This window comes from Notamacropus eugenii, chromosome 1, assembly GCF_028372415.1.
Source record: "Notamacropus eugenii isolate mMacEug1 chromosome 1, mMacEug1.pri_v2, whole genome shotgun sequence".
NCBI classification, from domain to species: Eukaryota; Metazoa; Chordata; class Mammalia; order Diprotodontia; family Macropodidae; genus Notamacropus; species Notamacropus eugenii.
The window spans coordinates 492786043-492812741 of NC_092872.1; the positions used below are offsets into that span (position 1 = coordinate 492786043).

The 26699-nt window shown below is 39.2% G+C and overlaps 1 protein-coding gene across 1 annotated transcript in view; it reads left to right on the forward strand.

The window, feature by feature from the left end:
* The window catches only part of TRAF2 (TNF receptor associated factor 2), a 120779-nt gene that overhangs the window by 1595 nt on the left and 92485 nt on the right, over positions 1 to 26699 (forward strand). The gene's annotated exons all lie outside the window — the stretch shown is intronic.

Sequence of the window (26699 nt, forward strand, 5' to 3'; positions counted from 1 at the left end):
TGTCTCTTCTGGCCACCATGTGATCACCTGCCTCATGCGAGTTTTTCATAAAATAGTCTTTTTGGTAAGCGTACATTTTGCATTCGAACAATGTGGCCAGCCCATCGGAGTTGCACCTTCTGAAGCATAATTTGAATACTTGGCAGTTCAGCTTGAGCAAGGACGTTAGTGTCAGGTACCTTGTCCTGCCAAGTGATCTTAGAATCTTTTTAAGACAGTTCATGTAACAATGAGGTCAGCACAAGACTCTGTAGACCTTCAATTTGGTAGTCAGTCTAATACCTCTTTTCTCCCAAACCTTTCTTCGGAGCCTCCCAAATGCTGAGCTAGCTCTGGCAATGCATGCATCAACCTCATTGTCAAAGTGTACATCCCTGGAAAGTACATTACCAGGGTAAATGAACTTATCCACAGCATTCAAAACTTCTCCATTTGTTGTAATTGATGGTTCCACGTATGGTGGTGGCTGATGGAGCACCTGTGTTTTTTTGGTGTTAATTATTAGGCCAAAATTAGCACAGGCAACAGAAAATTGATCCATATTTTGTTGCATCTCAGCTTCAGAGGTTGCATTGAGTGCACAATCATCTGCAAGCAGAAAATCATGCACCAACGCTCCCTCTACTTTGGTCTTGGCTTGTAACCTTTTCAAATTGAAGAACTTACCATCAGTATAGTAGTTGACATTGATGCCGTGTTCATCCTCATTGAAAGTATTTGTCAACATGGCTGAAAACATCATGCTAAAAAGTATGGGAGCAAGCACACAGCCCTGTTTCACTCCACTGGTGACTGGGAAGGCATGAGAACTTTGTCCATTATCCAGAACCCCGGGCAAACATGCCATCATGAAATTGATGTACAATATTGATGAACTTCTCCAGGCAACCAAATTTTGACATAATTTTCCATAAGCCCTCACAACTAATAGTGTCAAAGGTCTTGGTCAGATTTACAAACATTGTGTACAGACCTCTGTTCTTCTCCTGGCATTACTCCTGGAAATGTCGGGCAGCAAACACCATATCTACTATTCCTTGGCCCTTTCTGAAGCCCCACTGGCTCTTAGGTATATGCCCATCTTCCAGGTGAAGGATCAGCCTATTAAGAAGGACTCTAGCAAGAATTTTGCCAGCCCTGACTAAGAGAGATATCCCCCTGAGATTGTCACAGGACAATCTATTCCCTTTACGCTTATAGAGATGGACAATGGAGGCATCCTTGAACTCCTGGGGAATAACCTCCTCTTGCCATATAACCTGGAAAATTTCAGTCAGTTTTTTTATGAGCAATGGTCCCCCTACCTTGTAAATCTCAGCTGGAATAGAATCAGAACCAGGTGCTTTGCCACATGAAAGGAGTCTAATGGTCCTCAAAATCTCTTCTTCAGTTGGAAGTTCAGCTAAGGAGGGATTGACTTCAACCCGAGGTAAACAGTCAATGGTCTCAGCATTGATTGATGATGGTGTGTTGTGAACACTATGGAAGTATTCATCCCATCTCTGTAGGGTCATGTCCTTATCACTAATCAACGTGGCTCCATCAGCACTGAGTAGTTGTGATGCACCATAGGTTTTTGGTCCATAAATAGCTTTCAGGGAGTCATAAAAGTGCTTTGGATTGTTACTCTCAACATAAAATCGAATTTCATCTGCCTTCTTACTGAGCCAGGAATCCTGCATCTCTCTAAGCTTTGCTTGTACTTTGCTTTTAATGGAATTAAATGCTGCCTTCTTAGAGGTGGATGAACTATCCTGCTGGTAAATCCTGTGGAGTTCTCATTTTTCATTTAGCAGCTTCTGAATTTTCCCATCATTTTCATCAAACCAGTCTTGGTGTTTGCAAGTGTTCTGACCCAGATGAGCAAATGCAGTGCTGTACACTAACTCTCTGACAGCTGCTCACTCCTTTTCTTTTCCACTGTTGCCAACTGTGTGTTGGCTCAACTTTCCCTCCAAGTCAGCAACATACTGTTCATGCTCAGAGAAGAGCTCTAATTTGTTGACATTAATTCTTCTGGTAGTCATTTTGCCTTGGGGGTGGCGCTTTGGACGAATGCAAATATTTAGCTTGGAAAGGATAAGTCTATGATCAGTCCAGCACTCTGCACCACACATTGCCTTTGTCCCTCTTACATCTTGTCTGTCTCTTCTCCTTACAATCACATAATCTATTACCATAGGATTTAAATTCCTTGAAAGGAAAATACAAAAACATTTGTGTCAGGCTTGTCCAGGATTTTGCTAGTGACACTGCCACCCTCCTTCCACAAAGCCAAGGAAGGTTTTGAGAAGATTAGAAAAGGAATAAGTCTAACTGAGACCAGTAGAGGTATATTGTTAGCTGTTAAAACTGTCATTGCTGAACTTAAGGAGTATGAACCCATTACAATCACTGAAGAAATTGCTCTGGTTGTTTTAATTTCTGTAAACAGACCAAGAAAGTGGCAGCATAGGTATCTGATGATACTGTAAAAAGGAAAAAAGGCAGAAGAAAGGGAACAGTGAAGTAAAAAAATGAATAATGAATTAAATCTAATTGAAAGCATGAAGTTTGACAGAGATAGCATCTCTCCATATTTTATTAATACAAGCAAAGGTCAACAATTTGAACACCACAATGTTGAGATGAAGGAAAAGACCAAGAGACGGTTTCTGGGTAACTAAAAATCAATTTATTAATTAGACTAGCAAATAATAAATAAATCGAGGTCAGTGACTCTCTTAGAAGTCAAAGACCCTGAATGGAGGTCACTTGAATGTTAAAATACCTTTGGAAAAGAGGTTGTCACTGACAAGTGAAAATCAACTCTGCTTGGTTGAGAGAATGAGTATTATAATGAGAGGTGGACTTTTTATTTTTGTTGTTGTTTTTGTCTTTTTTGAAAGTTTTTTTTAGCTTTCAACATTCACTTTTATAAGATGTTGAGTTCCAAATTATTTTCTCCCTCTATCCCTCCCCCCTTTCCCCCTTCCCTCTTTCCTCCCTCCAAGCAATTTGATAATAGGCTATACATGTGTAATCATGTAAACATATTTCCACATTAGTCATGTTATGAAAGAAGCATCAGAACAAAAAGGGAAAACCATGATAAAGAAAAAAAGTGAAAATTAGTGTGCTTTGATCTTCGTTCAGACTCCATAATTCTTTCTCTGGATTTGGATAGCATTTTCCATCATGAGTCTTTTGGAATTGTCTTGGCTCGTTGTGTTGCTGAGAAGAGCCGTCTATCAAAGGTGATCATCACACAATGTTGCTGTTATTTTGTGCAATGTTCTCCTGGTTCTGCTCACTTCCCTCAGCATCAGTTCATGTGTGTCTTTTCAAGTTTTTCTGAAATCCACCTACTCATAATTTCTTATAGCACAATAGTATTCTATTGCATTCATATACCACAACTTGTTCAGTCATTCTCCAGTTAATGAGCATCCCCTCAATTTCCAAATCTTGGCCACCACAAAAAGAGATGCTATAAATATTTTTGTACACATGGGTCCTTTTCCATTTTTTTATGATCTCTTTGGGATACAGACCTAGTAGTGGTATTGGTGGATCAAAAAGAATGCTCAGTTTTAGAGAGGTGGGCTTTTTCTAATGTGGGGCTGGGTAAATGACTTTGATCTTGTCAGTGGTCTTGGACAAAAAGATTCTTTTTTTTCTTTTTAGCATGAAAAATTAATTTAATTTAATTTTATTTTTTATTTTTTTATTTTTTTAATAATTAAATTTATTTATTTAACTTTTAACATTCATTTTCACAAAATTTTGGGTTACAAATTTTCTCCCCTTTTCTCCCCTCCCCCCCCAAACACCAAGCATTCTAATTGCCCCTGTGACCAATCTGCTGTCTCTTCTATAATCCCTCTCTGCCCTTGTCTCCATCTTCTCTTTTGTCCTGTAGGGCCAGATAGCTTTCTATACCCCTTTACCTGTATTTCTTATTTCCTAGTGGTAAGAACATTACAGTTGATCCTAACACTTTGAGTTCCAACTTCTTTACCTCCTTCCCTCTCCACCCCTTCCCTTTGGAAGGCAAGTCATTCAATACAGGCCAAATCTGTGTAGTTTTGCAAATGACTTCCATAATAGTTGTGTTGTATAGGACTAACTATATTTCCCTCCATCCTATCCTGTCCCCCATTACTTCTATTCTCTTTTGATCCTATCCCTCCCCATGAGTGTCAACCTCGAATTGCACTCTTCTCCCCATGCCCTCCCTTCTATCATCCCCCCCCTACCCTGCTTGTCCCCTTATCCCCCACTTTCCTATATTGTGAGATAGGTTTTCCTACCAAAATGACTGTGCATTTTATTCTTTCCTTTAGTGGAATGTGATGAGAGTAGACTTCATGTTTTTCTCTCACCTCCCCTCTTTATCCCTCCACTAATGAGTCTTTTGCTTGCCTTTTTTATGAGAGATAATTTGCCCCATTCAGTTTCTCCCTTTCTCCTCCCAATATATTTCTCTCTCACTGCTTGATTTCATTTTTTTTTAAGATATGATCCCATCCTCTTCAATTCACTCTGTGCACTCTGTCTCTATGTATGTGTGCGTGTGTGCATGTGTGTGTATGTAATCCCACCCAGTACCCAGATACTGAAATGTTTCAAGAGTTACAAATATTGTATTTCCATGTAGGAATGTAAACAGTTCAACTTTAGTAAGTCCCTTATGACTTCTCTTTGCTGTTCACCTTTTCATGGTTCTCTTCATTCTTGTGTTTGAAAGTCAAATTTTCTTTTCAGCTCTGGTCTTTTCATCAAGAATGCTTGAAAATCCTCTATTTCATTGAAAGACCATTTTTTCCCCTGAAGTATTATACTCAGTTTTGCTGGGTAGGTGATTCTTGGTTTTAATCCTAGTTCCTTTGACTTCTGGAATATCCTGTTCCATGCCCTTTGATCCCTTAATGTAGAGGCTGCTAGATCTTGTGTTATCCTGATTGTATTTCCACAATACTTGAATTGTTTCTTTCTAGCTGCTTGCAATATTTTCTCCTTGACCTGGGAACTCTGGAATTTGGCCACAATGTTCCTAGGAGTTTCTCTTTTTGGATCTCTTTCAGGCGGTGTTCTGTGGATTCCTTGAATATTTATTTTGCCCTCTGGTTCTAGAATATCAGGGCAGTTTTCCTTGATAATTTCATGAAAGATAATGTCTAGGCTCTTCTTTTGATCATGGCTTTCAGGTAGTCCCAAAATTTTTAAATTGTCTCTCCTGAATCTATTTTCCAGGTCAGTTGTTTTTCCAATGAGATATTTCACATTATCTTCCATTTTTCCATTCTTTTGGTTTTGTATTGTGATATCATGCTTTCTCACAAAGTCCTTAGCCTCCATCTGTGCCATTCTAGTTTTGAAAGAACTATTTTCTTCAGTGAGCTTTTGAATCTTCTTTTCCATTTGGCTAATTCTGCTTTTGAAAGCATTCTTCTCCTCATTGGCTTTTTGAACCTCTTTTGCCAATTGAGTTAGGCTAGTTTTCAAGGTGTTAATTTCTTCAACATTTTTTTGGGTCTCCTTTAGCAGGGAGCTGATCTGCTTTTCATGCTTTTCTTTCATCTCTCTCATTTCTCTTCCCAGTTTTTCCTCCACCTCTCTAACTTGATTTTCAAAATTCTTTTTGAGCTCTTCCATGGCCTGAGCCCATTGGGTGGGCTGGGACACAGAAGCCTTGATTTCTGTGTCTTTGCCTGATGGTAAGCATTGTTCTTCCTCATCAGAAAGGAAGGGAGGAAGTGCCTGTTCACCAAGAAAGTAACCTTCTATGGTCTTATTTCTTTTCCCTTTTCTGGGCATTTTCCCAGCCAGTGACTTGACCTCTGAATATTCTCCTCACACCCACCTCACCTCCTGATCCTCCCAGCCAGCGTTTGGGGTCTGAGATTCAAATGCTGCTTCCAGCCTTAGGGCTTTTGGCGGGGGCAGGGCTGCTATTCAGTATGAGATTGTGTTCAGGTGCTGAGGTCGGGGCAGGGCCGCCTCTCAGGCTCAGTTCCCTCAGGGGGTTTATGCACAGACCTTCCACAATGGATCCAGGCTCCCACCCGCTTGGGGAGCCCCTGTCTGCAGCCGCCTCTCAGCTTCTATCTCCCGGGGGGGCCTGAATTATGGGGGCACCCCACTCCTCTCTCGACCTGCCAAAGAGACTCTCTCACCGACCCCCATCACCTGTGGGTGGAGGGACTTGTGCGGCCGCTGGAGATCCTGTCCCTGAAGCCTGCTCGGATCTGTACCTCTCGGTGCCGCAGCCGTGGCAGGTCTGGGCTGGGCTCCAAAAAGATTATTTCAAACTGTACCACTCTAACCTGGAGCAATCTAGGCAAAAGGATCCATCTCCACCAGAGTGGAGATGGGCTAGAAGTCACCTAGATTAGATTCTCTTTACCTTTAAATAAAAAAAAAAACTCTTCCAGTTGGGGTGGTTTGCCCCCCAAAATTGAAGAGAATGTTTCATTGTCAGCCTTCACAAAGAAGTAAAAAAGAAAAAATCCTGCTAATAACTGACCTACAAATAACTACTATAATAAGAAAATAACCTTTTTTCTCAATGCCTATGTTGTATAAAGTTAAAAACTGCCTAGTAGGATTGTGCCTACTCTTAAAATTACAAATGCCCATCACCATAATCTCTGAAGATGTCAGTAAAGAATCACTCAATGTAATGGTTTGGAATAGTCTAAAAATTGGGTTGAAGGTTGTTGCAGAAAAACCTCCAGGTTTTTTCGTCAATAAAAAGACTAACCCAAAGATATGGTTATTTCACTGGTAGTGAAGTATTTAGAAAAGAGGGATTGACCCTGAATCTTAAAGGTATTCAAGGTCATGACTTTGGAAAAGTTGAGGAGGTTATTGTGATAAAGGAAGATAGCATGCTTTTGAAAGAAAAGGATGAAATCTCAAATTGAAAAACATGTTCAAGAAATCATTAAACAGTTAAAGATTACTTCCAGTGCCTAAGAAAAATGAGTTAAATATGAATGTATGGCCAAACTTTCTGATGGAATAATTATAATAAAGGTTAGTGAAACAAGAAATATAGAAGTAAATTTTAAAAATGAGTTACTGATGTACTAAAGATTTCATGTCCAGGTTTTGGAGAAGGCATAGATACATGAGGTGGTTGTGCATGACTTTGATGTATTCTGAAAACCTTAGAAATTATAGCTCCAGATAATAAAGATTTTAAAAATTGGGAATAAAAATAATGAGAAGACACTGAAAATCTTCAAAGTAACCATTGCTAAGAATGCAGAGGTTGAAGGATCATTGGTTGAAGAATTTTCACAGAACTCTTTAGAGATAAGTTATGATTTCATACTCCGAGATTTTGAGAATATGATAAAAGAACAATTGACCAAAATAAAGTTGTAAGACCTACTTTGCTGGATACCACTAATGTAGTTTCCCAGTTAACTACTACAAAAATTGTAATCACTGAAATTCCTGAAGAAAAGAAGGAATCTGGCATGGGTGGGGGCATGGGAACTGGCATAGTCTAATTTCCTAGACTTGTGGTCTATTATTATGAACTGTGATGCAAGAGATGACTCAAGGCAGAGGACTAACTTCAGAGGAGTCAGTTGGAGATACTGACTAAAGTAAAGGCTGATGTTTAAGAAAATCACTCATGGTCATCAGGTACTGGTTTAATCAGACTAAAAAAAATGTAATGGTTTACTGCTATCATTATCTATGCCTACAGATAATTTATTTTGTACTTTTGAACAGAAAGATATTTGTGTATTCCTAACAGTGGATGTCAGACTGATGTTCTCCTTTCAACTTAAATCAGATGAGGCATTTTACTATTTAACTGTGAAATCAAATTTTAATGCTTGCTGTTACTAGAAGAAAAATTCAGAAACAGTCTTTCTATGCAAAGTAAAAGTAATTGAAATTATATACAAGGCATGGAAATATCTGATTATTTGACAGTCTTTGTGTAATAATTTTTTTTGCTTTAGAATTTTTTTCTGAACCAAACATCAAATAAAACAGACATTTTCATATACAGTCTTAACCAAAAACAATATCACAAGTCCATGAGACACTGCATTGCAACTAGATTTGTTATAAGAGGAATGAATATGCATGTACATAGAATTCACAATTCATACAGAAATTTTCATATTCATGACAGTAGAACAAAGGAAGGAGAAAAAACAAAAATCCCCTCCTGAAAGGAAGTGATATGGGAGGGTGAAAGGTACAGTAGAGGTGGGAAAAGGACAAGACCCCTCCTGAAGGGGAGGAGCAAGACAATGGGAAAAGCAGCATTCTTTTCTCTTGGGAATTGCTGGTCATAATAAGAACATGAAGATGGGAGCGAGTGTTTATCTACAAGGATCCCAGCTGCACAAGCAGTTCTTAGTCTAGTGCAGCCTGACTGGTGCCTGTTGTGACTACCAAGGACACACAGTGAATCCAGCTTGGGATGCAAACAACAAATTATGTCCACTCAAGGCATTCAGGGCCTCTTATGTAATACTAAGTCCAGTGTTTCTGAAAAATATGGCAACTAAAAAAGACAACTTCAGATGACCCCTAAACATTCCTTAACAATAGTAAAACAGAAAATGAGGGTTATATCTGAAATTGAAGATACCTATTATGTCTGACTTGCTTTGCTTTTTAAGTCTAGGGTTGAGCTTTCTAGTGCTATCATTCACAAGCCCCCACCGGTGTACTCCTCATTGCAACCAACCAGTTGAACTCTATTAGCTTTTTTTTTTTAAAGGATATACTGTGTTGAAATTACAAGAAGAGTTGGTACAAAGCAACCTCTCTCTCCCCCACCAAAAAACCTGAGGAATACTCTCCTCTTGTACACACAATGTCTCCAGGGAAAATAGGCTCAAACTTAAAACATAAAGGTAGTGAGATACATGTGTTTACTCTTATATCACTTGTACTTATTAGTCTGACATCACTGGAGAAGTCATATAACCTGTCAGACTTTATTCCCTCCACCATAAAATAAGAGTAATGCCACCTATGCAACCTACCTCACAAAGTGGTTGTGAGGAAAAAGTTTTGTAAACTTAAAAAGCTATGTGAATAAAATTATTATTTATTATTATATTTGTACTTTAACCTTCCTAGCTTGAGAGTAAGGGAAGCTCAGAGGCAGGGGTTTCTTTTTCCAGAAGCCCATGGGCATCGGGTAGAGAACGTTGAGTCTGTGTAATGTTCAAATCTAGCTTCAGATACTAGCTTAGCCTCGTTTGCCTCAGTTTTCTCACCTGTAAAATGAGCTGGAGAAGGAAATAGCAAAGCACTCCAGTATTTTTGTCAAGAAAATCTCAAAATATAGTCATGGAGAGTAGGATATGACTGAAAGCAACTGAACAACCACAAAAAAAGTTTCTCAAACCACACCCTACTAACTCAATTCCCAGCTCTTCAGTGGTTAAAGCAAAACCAAGGAGGTCAAAGTTCACCAATACAGAGGCAACTTCCAGCAGAGTCTCTCTCATTGTTTTATGGGCCCATCCTGGCCACCAGATTTGGGAAATAACAGCGGCCAGTCTCTAGTTAGGTGTATTCTAGGGTTCCCAGGCTATCTCTTATGCCTCAGAAAGCCTGTTCACTAGTAGAGGAAACAGGCCAGCCCATAGTTAAAGATTCATAGACATATCACTATTATAATGTCCTCCTAACTGCTGTCCTTGTTTCCAGGGGATTTCTGTTCAGGTAGGAGTTAGACTACCTGTTCTCAAGAATGAATGGCAATTGAGGCCTTGGTGATGATGGAGTCCACCATCTTCTTTGGGGAAGCACACCCTGACCATGATAATATATGCCAGTGATGCCACAGACAGAGGCCATTTCAAGATTCAACAAAGCAGGTTGATTTGGTGTTGATTGCAGAAAAATGTCAAATAGTGTCAAAAAACTTGAAATATTTCTCTCCTACAATGTTCTTTGTTTTCCTTTTCAACATTCTCTTACTTGACAACATCTCTTGCAAGAGCTGGGAGATCACTGAGTTGACCCATCAATACATTGCTCAATGTATAGATAAGTTGTCATCTAGGAATAATATATAAACATGAATTTGTAATGTGAATTTTTATCTTCAGTTCTGGGATTAAAAGGATGTTCATCAGAGACCCTGTCCAAGGCTTTAAATTAGTTCAGTCAATCACTATTGTTTTGTTGTTAATTGAGAGCAGTACAGTTTGGTCAGTGAATGCTTACTAGGTAATAGAGGCAAAAAATGCCTTGAATCTTTGATATTTGATATTGAGATCGGATTTTTAAAGAAGAGACAATTACCAGGCTGTATAGTATATCACAAACTGCTTTGTAAATAGATATAGCTTCTTACTCTGGAAAGGGAAAAAGCTAGGCACGTTTTTCTGTCAAGGGAAAAGTATTAGTAGGGTAACACTGATCTGTCACTGTTGAATTAGGTACCAATGTACCTCCTTGGTCTGATACTTTCATTTCCTCATAACGCCATAGAGATCAGAAACAGTGATATGTATTGTAGAAATTGAAATCCCGCTGTAACAAGATGCAAAAAATGAAGGTAGCAACATTCTCTTCTTTAATTAAAGAAAATGCTATTTATGTCATAACAATCCCTTGGGTTAGGCTGTTCCCTAAAGGGTTGGGCCTATATAGCTACATATAAATTTTTGAGTGTATAATGGGAGCTCTTATGGGAACAGCAAACATATCTGCAGCATGTCCTGTGATTCCCTGTGTCTTCACCCCCAGAGATTGCCAAGAGCAGGCTTCTGCAGTGTCTTTGGATAAGCTGAGATTTTATATCATTCCGGAGTCAAAGAGCCTGCTTACTATTATGTAAGTAACACAGGGTTCAGGCCTGGATCATTTGCACAAGACTCTCCTCATTAGTGGAGAGAATGATGACTGAATGTTGCATGTCTCCATGGGGATGTACTTCACGACGAGCTTTGAAGAGGAAAGACATTCTTCTTTCTTCCTGTTTTAAGAGAGTTCACATGCACAGTTCTAAACTCTTTTCATGGAGAAAGAGGATGTAGTTTAAAAGGCAAACATGCAGGAGAAAACTGACCTCTCAATATGTCCCTAATTTCTAGCTTCCCTCACTAGAGACTTCAGAGAATTTCTCCTTGAATGAGATTGGGATCTTTCTCTAGGTGGAACTGAGATAGTTTGCTTAATGGGAGAGCTCACTCATTGTGTTTATTGTGTAACATATTTTAATAATATCTCTGATTTCTGTTGGTTATCTGCTTGGAGAAGTGGATTTATTCATTATTTATGAAGGTCTTTTGTGTAACTAGAATTTGTAGGGAAGGGTCAAACCTTTTGAAATAAGATTGAGGTACTCCTTCCTTTTTAAAAGATCATGACCAGGAAAGCAGTTTTAACTTACTATAAAAATTATTCCCCTAGACTACTAATATTTAGCAGGGTAATAATAATAATAGCTAGTGTTTATATAGCACTTACTATATGGTAGGTACTGTACTTGGCGCTTTATAAACATTATCTCATTTAACCTTCACAACAGCTCTGGGAGGTAGGTGCTATCATTATGCCCATTTTGCAGTTGAAGAAACTGAGGCAAACAAAGGATAAGTGACTTGCCCAGGGTCTCACATCCATTCTGAGGCTGGATTTGAATTTAGGACTTCTCACTAGACCAGGTCCAAGACTGGTGCTCTGTCCACTGTACCACCAAGCTGGCTAATCTGATATACAATCTCCAAGGAGAGCAGAGCTGCCCATTCTAAGAAGGCTGACTCCTTCTCTTGTTCCCCTTCAGGCAAGAATCAAAGCCTTCATTGGAGAGGGACAGATTCCTGAGATATCCATCAAATCCTCATGTCTAGCTGCATTTACAAACCCATGTAGACATACACATAACTCACATAGGCAACACACATACCCTCTATATGTAATATATTGTCTACCTTACTCTGCATTACTACACTAGTTTCTGTTACCTTGAATGAATATGTTTGCTAACTAACAACAATTGTCTTTTGTGTGACAAGCATGCGATTGGTAGGTGCTAAGCTGATCAAAAATAAACTAATATCTCCCAATTTGGAATATGACTTTCCTCCCAGAATGACCAGGAAAAGTGCTTTTTATTCTGAAGCCCCTAAAGAGCATAGTGTGCCTAGGTTACAAATGTCTGATATGTGGATAGATATCCTTCAAGCCTAGAGACAGGGGAGTGGAGGAGTAAATCCCAGCCACTCCCCTCTTCCTACTTCAATAAAGAATGGAAATGGGACTTTCTGGATCCCAGATATAATCTATTTATATCCCTACACCATAGGCAGTCTGGGACCTTGTGACTCAGGCTTAAACCCTGTGACATGAGCCAATCTGTATTACAATACCTTTGTTTTTATATCATCTACATTTCCCATTATATTACCCTTCCACCCTGCCTTCCACCTCAGAACCATTCTTTACAACAAAGAGTTAAAAACAGAAGATGTCGGGGGAAGTCAGCAAACTAACCAACTCATCAAAAATGTATAACATTATCAGCGAGCATTATTTTCAAGGTCAGTTTTCTGACATTCCTAGAATGAATGTTTGCTCTGCATCTAGAAACCTGCCAAACCTTGAACCAATCCATTTCCATTTAGTTCAATACAACAAACCTTTATGTAATGCCTACTTGATCTTGCTTGTCTTTTCTTCAGGATTCCCCCATATTCCTCACATAGCAAAGGTGCCAAATGGAGGGAAAGTGGGGTACTAACATGAAAGTAGTTGCCTAAACGTGCCAAAGCACGATCTACTTATAGCACTGCAGCCAAGTTTTTTAAAACAAAGGCAATTGATTTTTTTATGGTAGATTGGCCAGACACACACAAGAGAGATGAAGCATGGGTAAGCTTGTCTTCTGTTGTAGCAACTCTCTTAAACAGAGGACACTGTCTCCTCCCTCCTCCCCTTTCCTGGGCATCCATGGCTCTGAGACTACAACTTGTAAGCTGTTAATGAGGCTGTGACTGCTTTGATGAGGAACTCACCAAAAAAATATGGAAGAGAAGATTGGGGAATCATGCCTAGTACACTGTATGGGCAGTACAATTAATAATGGGGCCCAGATACGGCAGGGTAAGGAGTAGGGATAAATATTAAAAACAGCAAAGAAAACTTCTTGTTAACCATTGCACGTCAGAATTTGCCCATCAATGGGCCAGGAAGCAGCCACAGTCTCTACAATAGTCAGTATAGTGAACACCCTCAACTAAGTTTATGAAAATGTCCTTTTCTCCTCTTTTTAACTTGAATACTGGAGTGGGGATGCCTGACACTTCCCTCTACAAGTACTCTGGGCAAATATGTTCCCTTGTTGTGAGAGCAGATCTTAATGGAACCTTGTACTAACACCAGTCTGTGGGGAGTTCAGATTCCTCAAGAAGCTTTGAATCACAAGCTGTTCATGAGTGGTTATTTTATAAGAGACATTCTCCAGTTGATAAATGGTCAAAGGATGTAAACAGGCAATTGTTAGAAGAAATCAAAGCAATGTATAATCATATTAAAAATGATCTAAATCACTATTGATAAGAGAAATGCAAATTAAAACAGTTCTGAGTTATCACCCCAGATATCAGATTGGTTAATATGACAGAAAGGGAAAATGACAAATGCTGGAGGGAATGTAAAAAAGTAGGTGCACTAAGTCACTGTTGGTGGAGCTACAAACTGATTTAACTATTATGGAGAATGATTTGAAACTATGTCCAAAGGGCTATCTATAAAACTGTGCATACCCTTTGACCCAGCAATACCACTGCTAAGTCTGTGTCTAAAACAGATCAAAGGAAAAGGACATCTATATACAAAAGTACTTATAGCAGCTCTCTTTCTTTTTGGAAATTGAGGGGTTGCCCATCAACTGGGGAGTGGCTGAACAAAGTGTGGCGTAAGATTGTGATGGAATATTATTGTGCTATATGAAATGGCAAGAACGATTGTTTCAGAAAAAACAAGGAAAAGACCTTTCTGGACTGATGAAGAGTGAATTAAGCAGAACCAAGAGGTCATTGTAACAGTAACAGCAGTATTGTGATGATGATCAACTGTGAAAGACTTGGCCATTTTGATCGATATAATGATCTAAAACAATTCCGAGTGCTTGTGTTGAAGAATGCTATCCACCTCTAGAGAGAGAACTGAAGAACTCTTGAGTATTATACTGAAGGATAATATTTTTTTATTTTCTTCATTTTTCTTTTTTTTTTTTTTGCAATGTGGCTAGTATAGAAATATGTTCTGCGTGATTTAATATGTCTAATTTAAATCATACGGCTTGCTCTTTCAGTGGGGAGGGGCTGTCAGGAGAGAATTTGGAACTCAAAATTCAAAAAAATCTTTTAAAATTAATAATTTTTAAATTAAGAAATATGTTGTAATTTTATTTGTAATACTGCTCAGTAAGTCTACTATAAACGGTAATACAGTTGTATATTTCTTCAAATCCCATAAAGATGGAAGGAAATAAAAATCTTAATGACGGTAGAGGATGAGCTAATTGAGATAAATTTGTGAAAAATTGTATAATAATCATCATTGCATTTTAAATTGTAAACTAAACAAATTACAGACCTGGGACCATGGGAAGCCAGGCTGTTCTGATTGTGTCTGGAGAGGCCTAGCCGCCTTGGCCTGGTAAGTGCCAGCTCAGAGCACCACCTGGTGGGTAACATAGAGATTGCAGCCTAAGTAAGTAGGCTTCCTATGCATCTGGGAGGGAAGAGGTAGCAGTCTATCCACCCACTTGCCTTTCTGTTTTAAGGAAAGTCAGGAAGTATTGACTAAGCACCTATCATGTTCCAGGAAGAGGAGACACCTGCATCTTTGTATTTATTATGCTTCTATAATATTTGAGAAACTAGAGAGCAAAGTCAAAGAAAACCAGTCTCTGCCACTCTCCTGGACCATATCCTTACCTGAAAAAGAATCCCTTGCACTATTTGCATGACAAATTGTCATCCAGTCTTTGTTTGAAGATCTGCAATAAAGGGCCTCCTATTTCTTGGGTGGCCCAGTCTACTTTTAGATTACTCTAATTGTCAGAATGTTTTCCCTTAAATTGGTCACTTTTTAATTTAATTTAGGAATATTAATTCAGCAGTTGAGTGGAGAACAGATTGGAGAGGAGAGAGACTGGAAGTAGTAAGGTCAATTAGGAGGCTATTAAAATATCCAGACAAGAGATGATCAGGTCCTAGACTAGGGTGGTCAGCCATGTGAATGAACAGAAGACAATAGAGGCAACTGATGATGTGGAGATAAAACTGGCTGAATTTGGTAGCTGATTAAGTAGGAGGATTAAGTGATAGAGAAGGGTCAAGGATGACTCCAAGGTTGTAAATCTTAGGAGGATGTTGGTGCCCTTACCTGCAAGAAGGAATCTTAGAGAATGGATTAATCTGAGAAGGGGGTAGGGGGAGATAATAAATTGTGTTTGAGACATGTTGAGTTTGAAATGCTGCTGAGATATTTAAGTTAAAATATATAGTTAAAACACTGCAGGACTAGGATTAAGGAGAGAGATTAGGGCTGAATCGATAGATTTGAAAATCATCTGCATAAAGATGATAATTAAACTCATGAGAGCTGATGATATTGCTAAGAAAGAGGAAAGAAGAGGCACAGAACCTCGAGGTACATTAGTGGGTGGGACATAAACAATAATTCAGCAAAGAAGGCTGGAAAGGATTATCAGTAAGACCTCTAGAAGTTTGGATGGGAAAGGAAGAAATGATAGGGGATGATAGTCTGAGAGGTAGAGAAATCCAGTAAAGGTTTTTATGAATGAGGGAAACCTGGAGATGTTCACAGGTGAGCTTAAAAATGAGAGAGAGGGAGAATTATTGAAGAGGTAAGCTTGAAAAAGATTACAGGTTTTGAGCTAGAAGGGACCTTAAGTGCTTGTGTGACAGTTGAAACCCCTTTTATCTGTGGGAACCTAGACATGATCTATATGCAAGATAAATTTTAATATTCCCCAGGGTAATTCTGAAGTTACTGTTGGTTAGTTAGTTGTTGTCCTTGATTGTGGAAGATGACCAAAATGATATCACTATGTTAGAGTAAAATGGTATGGGTGACATCTTTTGATTCAAGCATAAACTAAGATTTAAGTGAGGCTGAGTTGCTCAGTGTTGTCAGTCTCACTCTCTCTTCCAGAGTCATCAAAATCCAGTGGTAAGACAAAAGTCAAGATGACTGGTAAAGGCTCAGGATGCAGTGGCATCTTTGATGGCTAACTAAACTCTAAGGCCAGAGGTGGGAAACCTGTGGCCTCAAGGCCACATGTGCCCCTCTAGGTCCTCAAGTGCAGCCCTTTGACTGAATCCAAACTTCACAGAACAAATCCCCTTAATAAAAGGATTTGTTATTGTATCAAGGTCAGTTTTGTAGGAGAATGGACATCTGGATTTCTACAGGAAGGTAAAGGGAAGAAGATGCTGTGCTGAAGATAGCTTGAACAATGATGTTCCTCCCCAGACTACTGTATGAGAAGAAACTTCTAAAAGGACAATTCATTGATTTACCTTTTTCTTCTGAGTCTCTGTATCTGTAAGTATGAAAGGGGACTGCCCTCTTGTAATTTGTCAATGCGTAGATCAACTTTGCTCCCTTCTCATATTGACTTAAAGGAGAGATAGAAGAAGGGAAGAACTCATATAGGACAATGAGGAGGTATTGATTGGATTCAGGTGTGGAAACAAAAATTATGATTAAAAGGGGGGATGTGTGGGAAACAAAAAGAAGGAATTCTGTTTCCACAGGGTTAAAACTCCTCCCAGCTTTAAGTGATAGCAGTTAATCAGAATTGTGAACTAGTATGGTCAGATAAAAGTTCAGAAAGTTGTGCATAGGCTTGACGAGCTCTGTGAGGGAAAGCCTACCAGAGAGGAGAACATGAAGTGGTCAAGAGGGCTCACCTGGCCAACAGATGGCATGGCAAGAAGTTCAAACTTGGAACAGTATAAAGGGCTTGCATTGGTCTGAACAAATTGTAGTCTTCCTGTAGCCTTCCTTGGGAACTACCTGTTCATTTAGGGAGGGGAATGAACGTAAAAATTAATAAAAGCTTTCCTGATTTCAAAAATAAAATAAAATAAAAGTTTTTCTTCCATAAAACTTGGACTCAGTCAAAAGGCTGCACCCAAGGACGTAGAAGGCTACATGTGACCTCGAGGCCACAAGTCCCCCACCCCTGCTCTAAGTGTTCCACAGTACTTACTTTAGTTGCCTTTATGGCTGTTGGAACAAATTGTTCTGATTCACCTATTCCACCTTGTAGAGTGGTGGGGAAAACAAGCAAAAAAGATACGATTTTGAAAGGCCAATGTGAAACCTGGTCTTTATAAAATCAGGTCTTAGAATCTGGGCAGTGAAGTGGGTAGCGGATTGGATTTGAGGTCAAGAAGATATGAGTTCAAATCCTGCCTCAGATGCTTATTATGTGATCCTAGTGCAGTCATTTAATCTTTCTCAGCCTCTATTTCCTCATCTGCAAAATAAGGATACTGGAGTTGATGGCTTCCACATTTCCTTCTAGATCTACATCTCTGATCCTAGAGGTTACAGATTACATAATAAATTTGTGCCAAGTATCCATATTGTGCAGGGTCCTGTCTAAGGTTCTAGGACGAAAATAAGATAGAACCTCCAGGTGGAGCAAAGCAGAATGAGCTGTCAATCACCCTCAACCTGAGATTTTCTCTCTCTCTCTCTCTCTCTCTCTCTCTCCCTTTCTCCCTCTCTGTCTCTGTCTCTCTCTCTCTCTCTCTCTCTCTCCTTGCCTTCTCTTTCTATAGTGGAGCTCCCTTAGCAACTCACTCCCCCTCTGGGGTATAGCTTTCTTTTCAAACCTGGAATGTTGCCTTGCACAAGAAAGAAAAAAAATAACTTCCTACTTCAGCTCAATCATTCAACAATATGGCTGTACCAAAACTAGCTCAAGTCTGCTAGGAGTGTCTTTTAGAGGATTGTTTTCTGTCTTTGGGATTGATTAAATAAAACAAATTAATAAAGCCTCATGTCCATTAAATGTGTGTTTGCAGTGGCAAAAGACAAAGTAAGTTTGCAAAACCTCAAAAATTCACTGATATTTTTGGAGGAGCATTTTCTAATTTGTGTGAATGGAGCTGGAGAAAGTCATGAAACCTTGCTGATTGGGCCACCACAAATTTATGTAACAATCCCAAGGAGGCCCTCACTGCAACAAGGCATGCCTTGTTACAGCTCCCTCATTGATTCACTCTCCACAGAGCTTATTCCAAACCTTTTCATTATTCCTTAAGATGCCAAGACACTCCCTTGCTCCACCTTATGAGCTGAGAATTTTGCCTCCATTCACAGAAAACAATGTGGCCATTCACCATGGCCTTGCTTATTTTATATCACTCATACATTTTCTCTCGCTATTTCTTCCTTCACTCCCATCTGAGATGAAAAGCTGACTTGTTTTCTTTCCAAGGGAAGCCTTACTGTTGAGGTCTGGGGTGGTGGGGACCCCAAAATACAGAGAGTCCTGCTTGAATGAATTCGACACAAACATTCTTAAAGCCAAAGAAAAACAAAATTTATTAAAGATTCGCCTTACTGAGTTGAATCTTTAAGGAGCCTAAGCATTTGTAAATGCTTGTATTGACAAGCAGGCCAAATAGAATCTCAGCTAGACAGAGTCAGAGCTGGATTGAATCTGAGCACCTTCAAGGAGGCAAGATGGAATTTAAATACAGAAAAAGACTGAGGGAAGAATCCAGGTGTTGAAAAGTAGTTTGGGGGCCCCAGGGATGGCCTTGATTGGGGAAGTCAGCCTGGAATGTAGATCAAGTCTTAATTATTGTCTCCTTCCTTGCTGCCTACAGATACATTCAACCATTAAAAACCTTCATGTTGTCTTATTAGCCCTGTCATCAACTATCCTATATTTCTTTTCCTTTTTCAGTTAAACTCCTTGAAAAAGCTATTCACAATCAGTACCTCTACTTTCTCTCCTTTCCCTGGCTTCTAAACCTTCTGCTATATGGTTTCTGACTTCATCACTCAATGAAAACTGCTCTCTCCAAAGTCATTATCTCATAATTGCCGAATCTATTGTCCTTTTCTCAATATTCATCCTTCTTGACCTCTGTTACGTTTGACACTGATGATCATCCTGTTCTCTTGGATACTCTCTAGGTTTTTATGATCTTTTACTCTGGATTTTCTTCCTTCTTGTTTGACCAGTGTTCAGTCTCCTTTGTTGCATCATCATCTAAGCCAATCCCAATAACCATGGTTGTCCCCCAAGGCTCTGCCCTGGGCCCCCTTCTCTTCTCTCTCTATATTATCTTGTTTGGTAATCTCATCAGTTTCCATGGGTTTAATTATCATCTCTATGCAGATAATTCCCAGATCTATATAATCACCCCTAATCTATCTTCTGAGTTCCACTTACTCATCACCAATTGCCCTTTGGACATCTCCAATTATGTACCTCTTAGGCATCTCAAACTCACTATGTTCCAAACAGCACTCATACCTTCCCCCAAAAACCTCTCCTCTCCCAAACTCATGTCTTTCCAATTACCAAGGCTCACCTCAGTGTCATTTTCAACTTCTCTCTCTAACTCATTCCATATAGCCAGACTGTTGCCCTGTCTTAGCATTTCTACCTTCACATCTCTTTTGTGTGTTCCCTTCTTTATTTATATAGCCAGCACTTTGGTACAGACTTTCATCACCTCATGTCTAGACTGTTTCAGTAGTCTGCCTTGAGTCACTTCCCACTCCAATCTATCTTCCCTCTACTCAGCTGCCAAAGTGATTTTCTTAAAGCAGAGGTCTGACCATATATCACTGCACAAACTTAATAAACTGGTGTTTCTCTATTTTCTATAAGATCAAATATAAAATGCTCTGTTTGACACTGAAAGCCCTGCACAACCTGGCCCCTTCCTAGCTTTCTAATCTTCTTATACCATTCCCCTCCTTCTACACACTGAAGTTCAGCAACAATAGCCTTCCTGACTTCTTGCTGTTCCTAGGACACACCAACACACTCTTCAGACTTTATGCATTTTCACTGGTGGTCCCTCATGCCTAAAATGTTCTCCTTCCTCATCTATGCCTCCTGACTTTCCTGATTTCCTTCAAAAAACTCAACTCATATCACAACTTCTACAGCAAGCCCTATAGAAGGCTGGACTACCCCTCCTGCTCCAGCCCAGTGCTAAGATAAACCCACCTCTTCTATTTATTTGCTCATTAATTGTTAACCCATCGGAGTTGAATTCTGACTGTCAGGAATACTCCCTCTTCCAAGAGTATTTAAAAGTTCAGTGGCCCCCTGCAAGGTTGGTCTTTGGTTTATGAGAAAAAGCCACTGACTTCAATTGTTAATTATTTGCTAACCATAATTAATAAATTGATTATTAATTACCCAGAAACTATATCTCTTGAACTTTTCATTGGTCACACCTCCATGGGATACCTTCCTTGAGCCACTTTTCGGTGGCTTGCTTCAGCTTCCTTGCTTCAGCTGTCTCCCCCAACACACACTAGAATAATAAATTTCTTATATATGTTCTTTTCATTTGCTTGTGAGGCTGATGACTGTGCAACTCTGCACCACTTAAGTCCAATTCATGTGCAAGTCAAGATATCGCTGTCTTATGATGTCCATTGGTCTTCTTTGAAACAAAGGATGAACAACAATTTGTATACCCAGCACTTAATACAGTATCTGCTGCATAGGGGCTTAATAAATGTTTTATCTGTCAATCTATCTATCTCTCTCTCTCTCTCTATCTGTCTATCTATCTATCTTTTCCTATACATAGTTGTTTGCATCTTATCTCTTTTATCAGAATGTGACCTCCTAGTGGGAAGTGATCATGTTTTGGCTTTTCTTTATATCCTTATCTCTCAGTGCCTTGCAAATATTAAATACTTAATAAATGCTTGTTGACTAACTTTTCCCATTTCTGTTGGCTGTTTGATTAGATAAATTTTACTTCCTATTTGCTATCTGTGATGGTCCTTTATGTGGTGTTTGATGAGAAGTACTTAAGATATGGAATGACATCCAGGGAAGCAGATTTTGTTTTGTGCTGATAGACTAACAACATTTGATGAGGCAGACAGATATAATTCTAGTCCATTACTCTTCTTGGATATGAGAGGGAAAGAGTAAGTATCCAGCCTTGGCCATTCTCTGGCTTCCCTCAAGCTAGGCAGATAAGTGATACAGTGGATAGAGAGACTGGCTCTGCCGTCAGGAAGACCTGAGTTTAAATCTAACCTCAGATATTTACTAGCTGTGTGATCCTGGGCAAGTCGCTTAGCTTCTACCTGCTTCAGTTTCCTCAGTTGTATGTAATCTGAGTCCCAAAGCCCATTGGTACCAGACTCCTTCTTCACTGATAGAGAACAATGCCCTGAGGAAGGGAAGAATTGGCAAGAGTCAGAGAAAAGAAACCTATAGCATCTCTTTGGAGTTCCTTGAGGCTTTTCAGTTTCTTCAGGGTCAGCAGTTGCTTCTGGATTCCAATTTAGGAAGAGAAGATGGATAATACCAATCTCACTTCAGGTTGCTGAAGGAAAAGACTGATGTGAAGCTGGCGTGAAAGGAACTGGCAGTCTCCATCGTGTCTCTAGCCTAGCTTTCTCTTCCAGAGACTGGGAAATTTCCCTTGTGTGAGGTCTGTGGCTCTTGTTTGATTGAGCTTGCCCCATACCCTGTGGAAGAACACTTTCACTCTATCCTATCTGGTATATATTTTCCTATGATTTCTGTTGGTATGAACTTGGATAAATAGGTTTCTTTGCTACATGTGTGTGTTATGTTAATGAAAAAAATATCAGAAGTTAGTTTGGGGGTGGGGGGGGGGTGGAGCCAAATGCCAGAGTAACAGCATGGACTTTCTGGAGTGCTCCCACCAAGCCCAGCCAAATACCTGTAAAAAATGACTCTAAACAAATTCTGGAGCTGCAGAACTCTCAGAATGACAGAGTGAAGCAAATCCCCAGCCCAAGACAGCCTGGAAGGTCACTGGAAGTGTCTATTATGCCACACAGAGGGCAGGACACAGTCCAGCATGGGCCACACTGGCACAGACAGGACCTGAGCAGGCCTTAGGGAGACTGAATCTCACACCTGTGGTGATTTCCAGACTTCATGACCCTAAAACGCTGAGGATAAATTGGAAGGTGAGTGGGAAAAGCCTGTGGGACCAGTGTGGGAGAGTGGAGTGATCCAGCCCTAGCCCCAGGGTGGCAGAGGGGGAAGGGGGTGGAGAAAATAATGAAAAATGAGTCAACTGCTTGCTAAAAGAGAGCCAAAAAAATGCTGAAGAAAATAATACTTTAAAAAATTGACTAACCCAAATGACAAAAAAAATCCAAAAAACCAATGAGGAGAAGAATGCTCTAAAAACCAGAATTGGCTAGATGGAAAAGAAGGTACAAAAGCTCACTGAAGAAAATAATTTCTTAAAGATTAGAGCTGATGGAAGCTAATGACTTTATGTAAAATCAAGAAATTATAAAACAAAACCAAAGGAATGAAAAAATAGCAGACAATGTGAAATATCTCATTGGAAAAACAACTGACCTGGAAAATAGATTCAGGAGAGACATTTTAAAGATTATGGGACTACCTGGAAGCCATGATGACAAAAAGAGCCTAGACATCATCTTTCAAGAAATTATCAAGGAAAACTGCCCTGATATTCTAGAACCAGAGGGTAAAATAAATATTGGAAGAATCCACTAATTGCCTCCTGAAAGAGATCCCCAAAGGAAAAATTCCTAAGAATATTGCAGCCAAATTCCAGAGTTCAAATATTGCAAGCAACCAGAAAGAAATAATTTGAGTATTGTGGAAATACAATCAGGATAACACAAGATCTAGCAGCTTCTACCTTAAGGGATCGAAGGACTTGGAATATGATATTCCAGAAATTAAAGAAGCTAGGGTTAAACCAAGAGTCATCTACCCAGCAAAAATGAGTATAATACTTCTGGGGGTAAATGGTCTTTCAATGAAATAGAGGACTTTCAAGCATTCTTGATGAAAAGACCAGAGATGAATAGAAAATTTGACTTTCAAACATGAGAATCAAAAGGAGCAAGAAAAGGTAAACAGGAAAGAGAAATCATAAGGGACTTACTAAAGTTGAACTGTTTACATTCCTACATGGAAAGATAATATTTGTAACTCTTGAAAATTTTCTCAGTATTTGGGTAGTTGGAAGGATTATATACATATAGACAGAGCGCACAGGGTGAGTTGAATAGGAAGGGATGATATCTAAAGAAATAAAATTAAGGAGTGAGACAGGAATACACTGGAAGGAGAAAGGGAGAAATAGAACGGGGAAAATTATCTCATAAAAGAGGCAAGAAAAAGCTTTTTGGAGGGGAAAAGGGGGGAGGTGAAAGGGAAAAGGTGAAGCTTACTCTCATCATATTTGGCTTAAGGAGGGAATAACATGCAAACTCAATTTGGTATGAAAATCTATCTACAGGAAAGTAGGGGAGAAGGGGATAAGTGGGGTATGGGAGGACGATAGAAAGGAGGACAAATGGGAGGAGGGGGTACTAAGAAGTAAACACTTTTGGGGAGGGACAAGGTCTAAAGAGAGAATAAAATAAATGGGGAGTGGAACAGGATGGAGGGAAATACAGTTAGTCTTTCACAACGTAACTTTTATGGAAGTCTTTTGCATAACTTCACAGATATAACCTATATTGAATTGCTTGTCTTCTCAGTGGGGATGTGTGGGGAGAAAGGAAGGGAGAGAAGTTGGAACTCAAAAGTTTTAAAAACAAATGTTAACAATTGTTTTTACATGCAACTGGGAAATAAGATGTACAGGCAATGGAGTATAGAAATCTATCTTGCCCTACAAGAAAAGAGAGGAGATGGGGATAAAGGAAGGGAGAGGTGTAATAGAAGGGAGGTCAGATTGGGGGAAGAGGTAATCAGAATGCACAACATTTTGGGGTAGGGGGAGAGGAGAGATGGGGAGAAAATTTGGAACTCAAAATCTTGTGGAAATGAATGTTGAAAACTAAAAATAAATAAGTACATTTAAAAAAGTAAAATTTAAAAAAAGAAGTTAGTTTGAATCTGAAAAATCATATCCCCCAGATAAAAATTACTTAATGGAATAGATAGATATAATTTTAACCCAGTATCCCCTCTCTCTGAGAAGAGCAGAATGGCCAAGCTTCTGGCCTCAATCTTCTGCTTCCCGCCCTGCCAAGAAGGGAGAAGGGAGAGGCTATAGAAGTCTATTTTCACTCCTTTTGAGCCACACAATGACACCCCCTGCTGCATGTGGGGGGACAGCCCTCACTACATGTAAAATAGGAATCACAATAGTACCTATAGCCCAGCATTGTTGTGAGGATCAGATTATTGTGTGCATTTAATCTTCCTTTCCTCCTTCCCTGCCTTCCTTTCTTCCTCCTTCTTTCTTCTTTTTTCTTTTCTTCCCTCTCTCCTTTCCTTCCTTCCTTCCATCCTTTGTCCAGGAAGAAACCTTACTATGTCTTGGAGAAGAGTCAGACAGATTCCAGAGTATCTATCCATACTACCCTCTTGCAAGTCACATTTAGACAACACATGTAGACAAATGTACCTTACATGGACACACACATCTTACATAAAGAATAGTATGTTTTCAATTTTTATTAATGACACTGGCTTCCAAGTAGCTAGGATTTCATCTGTGTAGATACTTCCTCCACCTACGCATGTGATTACAAATAAGTCCCTAATTCCTTTCTTCCTAGTTTCCACCTCTGTAAAATGGAGATGATCATACTTGCATCACCTACTGCATAGAACTGTTCTGAAGAAAGCTCTTTGTACACTTTTATGCTGTTAGAGATGATTTAAAAGCCCATCTCCCAGAGATTAGCCTGTTGCCAGGTCTTTGTGCACTTTACTCCTCTCTAAGGTTATTGTGTGTCTACTTTAAAAGTAGCTTGTCTATACTTACATGTGGAGGTGTTGCCTCCATTTAGAATGTAAGCCCCTTGAAGGCAGGGAAAGTTTCAGGCTTTTGCTTTTCCATCCGTAGCTCTCAGCACGGTGCTTTCTGACTAGTCTTTGGCCAATAAACATACAGGCTTACTCTGAAAGATTTTCCACTTTGGAAAGATCTGTCAGAGTTTGCAATCTATTGGGACAGCCCTTAAAAATTCAAGGTCACCTCAATACTGCAATGAGACATCTAAAGACTATAGTCCTATAGTGTTAGTAACTTTTTGAAAGCTGAGATTCAAGTTTGACACTGGCTTCCAAGTAGCTAGACCAGAGGCACTCCCAGCAAAAATTGGCTGATGGGAAAATTCCATGTGAGCCTTTACCAACATTGTCATTAACCTTATTCCTCACTTAGGAATAAGCATTATTTACCCTTTAATCTGGGATTTGGCACAGACTTCCTAGCTCTTTAATCATTATGACTTGGGCTGAGGAATTAGAAGTGCCCACTGGTCTCATAGAAGGATTTCAGCCAGGTATGCTGCAACTGGAATCTTCTTTTTAGCTCTTTTATACTTAACTTCAGTTCAGTCATTTTTCAGTTGTGTCCAACTCTTTGTGATCCCATTTGGGGTTTTCTTGGCAGAGCTGCTGGAGAGGTTTGCCATTTCTTTTTCCAATTCATTTTATAGGTGAGGAAACTGAGCCAAACAGGGGTAAGTGACTTGTCCAGGGTCACACAGCTAGGAAGTGTCTGATTTGAATTCAGGAAAAGGAGTCTTCCTGACTCTGGGTTTGGCACTTTATCCACTGTATCACCTAGCTGCTCCCATTAACACTTAGAATCATCTTTAATTAAGAAAATCTAACCATTTTCCAGTTGTTAAATAACTTTTTCTTACTGTGAAAATATAGGAGGGAATTAGTACTGAAAATAAGCAGTGCAGGAGAAGTCCTAATGAATTAGCAATTTATTTCTCCTTATTTGTAAGGCTAGTACATTAACTTTGGAGTCAGAGTACTTGGGTTCAAATTATGCCTCTGATACCATGAGATCTGTGTGACCTTTGCAACACTTAAGTTCCCCAGGTCCCAATTTTCTCCCATTAAATAATGGCCTTTCAGGTCCCTTCTACCTCTAAATCTATGATCCTTTGATGACAAAAGGAGTAGATTTTTGTCACCAATTTTTTGTAACATAGTTATAAATAGTTAAATGCCCAATTTGGGCTACTGATGTTGTTTGAATGGACTTGGATTAATTTATGCATATTTAAGTTCTAAGTTGGATTAGGAGCAATGGGTAGAAGTTGCAAAGAGGAAAAATTAGATTTAATGGAAGGAACAACTTCTTAACCATTAATGCTGTCCAAAAATGGAATTAGGTAGTGGATTCCTCATCACTGCAGGTTTTTAAGCAAAGCCAAGATAATCACTTCTCAGATGAGTGGTAGAAGGCACAAGTAGGAGTTGTACTATCTATGGCTTCTGAAATCTTGAAACTCTATGATCCTGATATCATAATATGATTAACATTTTAAGTTGTTTTTCTTAAAAAAAAAAACCATACACACACATATGGAGGAATTATGAAACAAGTTTTAATAGGCAAATAGAATAAATAAGAAAAGGATTGGCATGGGTATTTTAATTTAATTTTGAATTTAAAATTTAATTTATATAATTTAATTTTGAATTTAAAAAAACAATAGAAATGTTC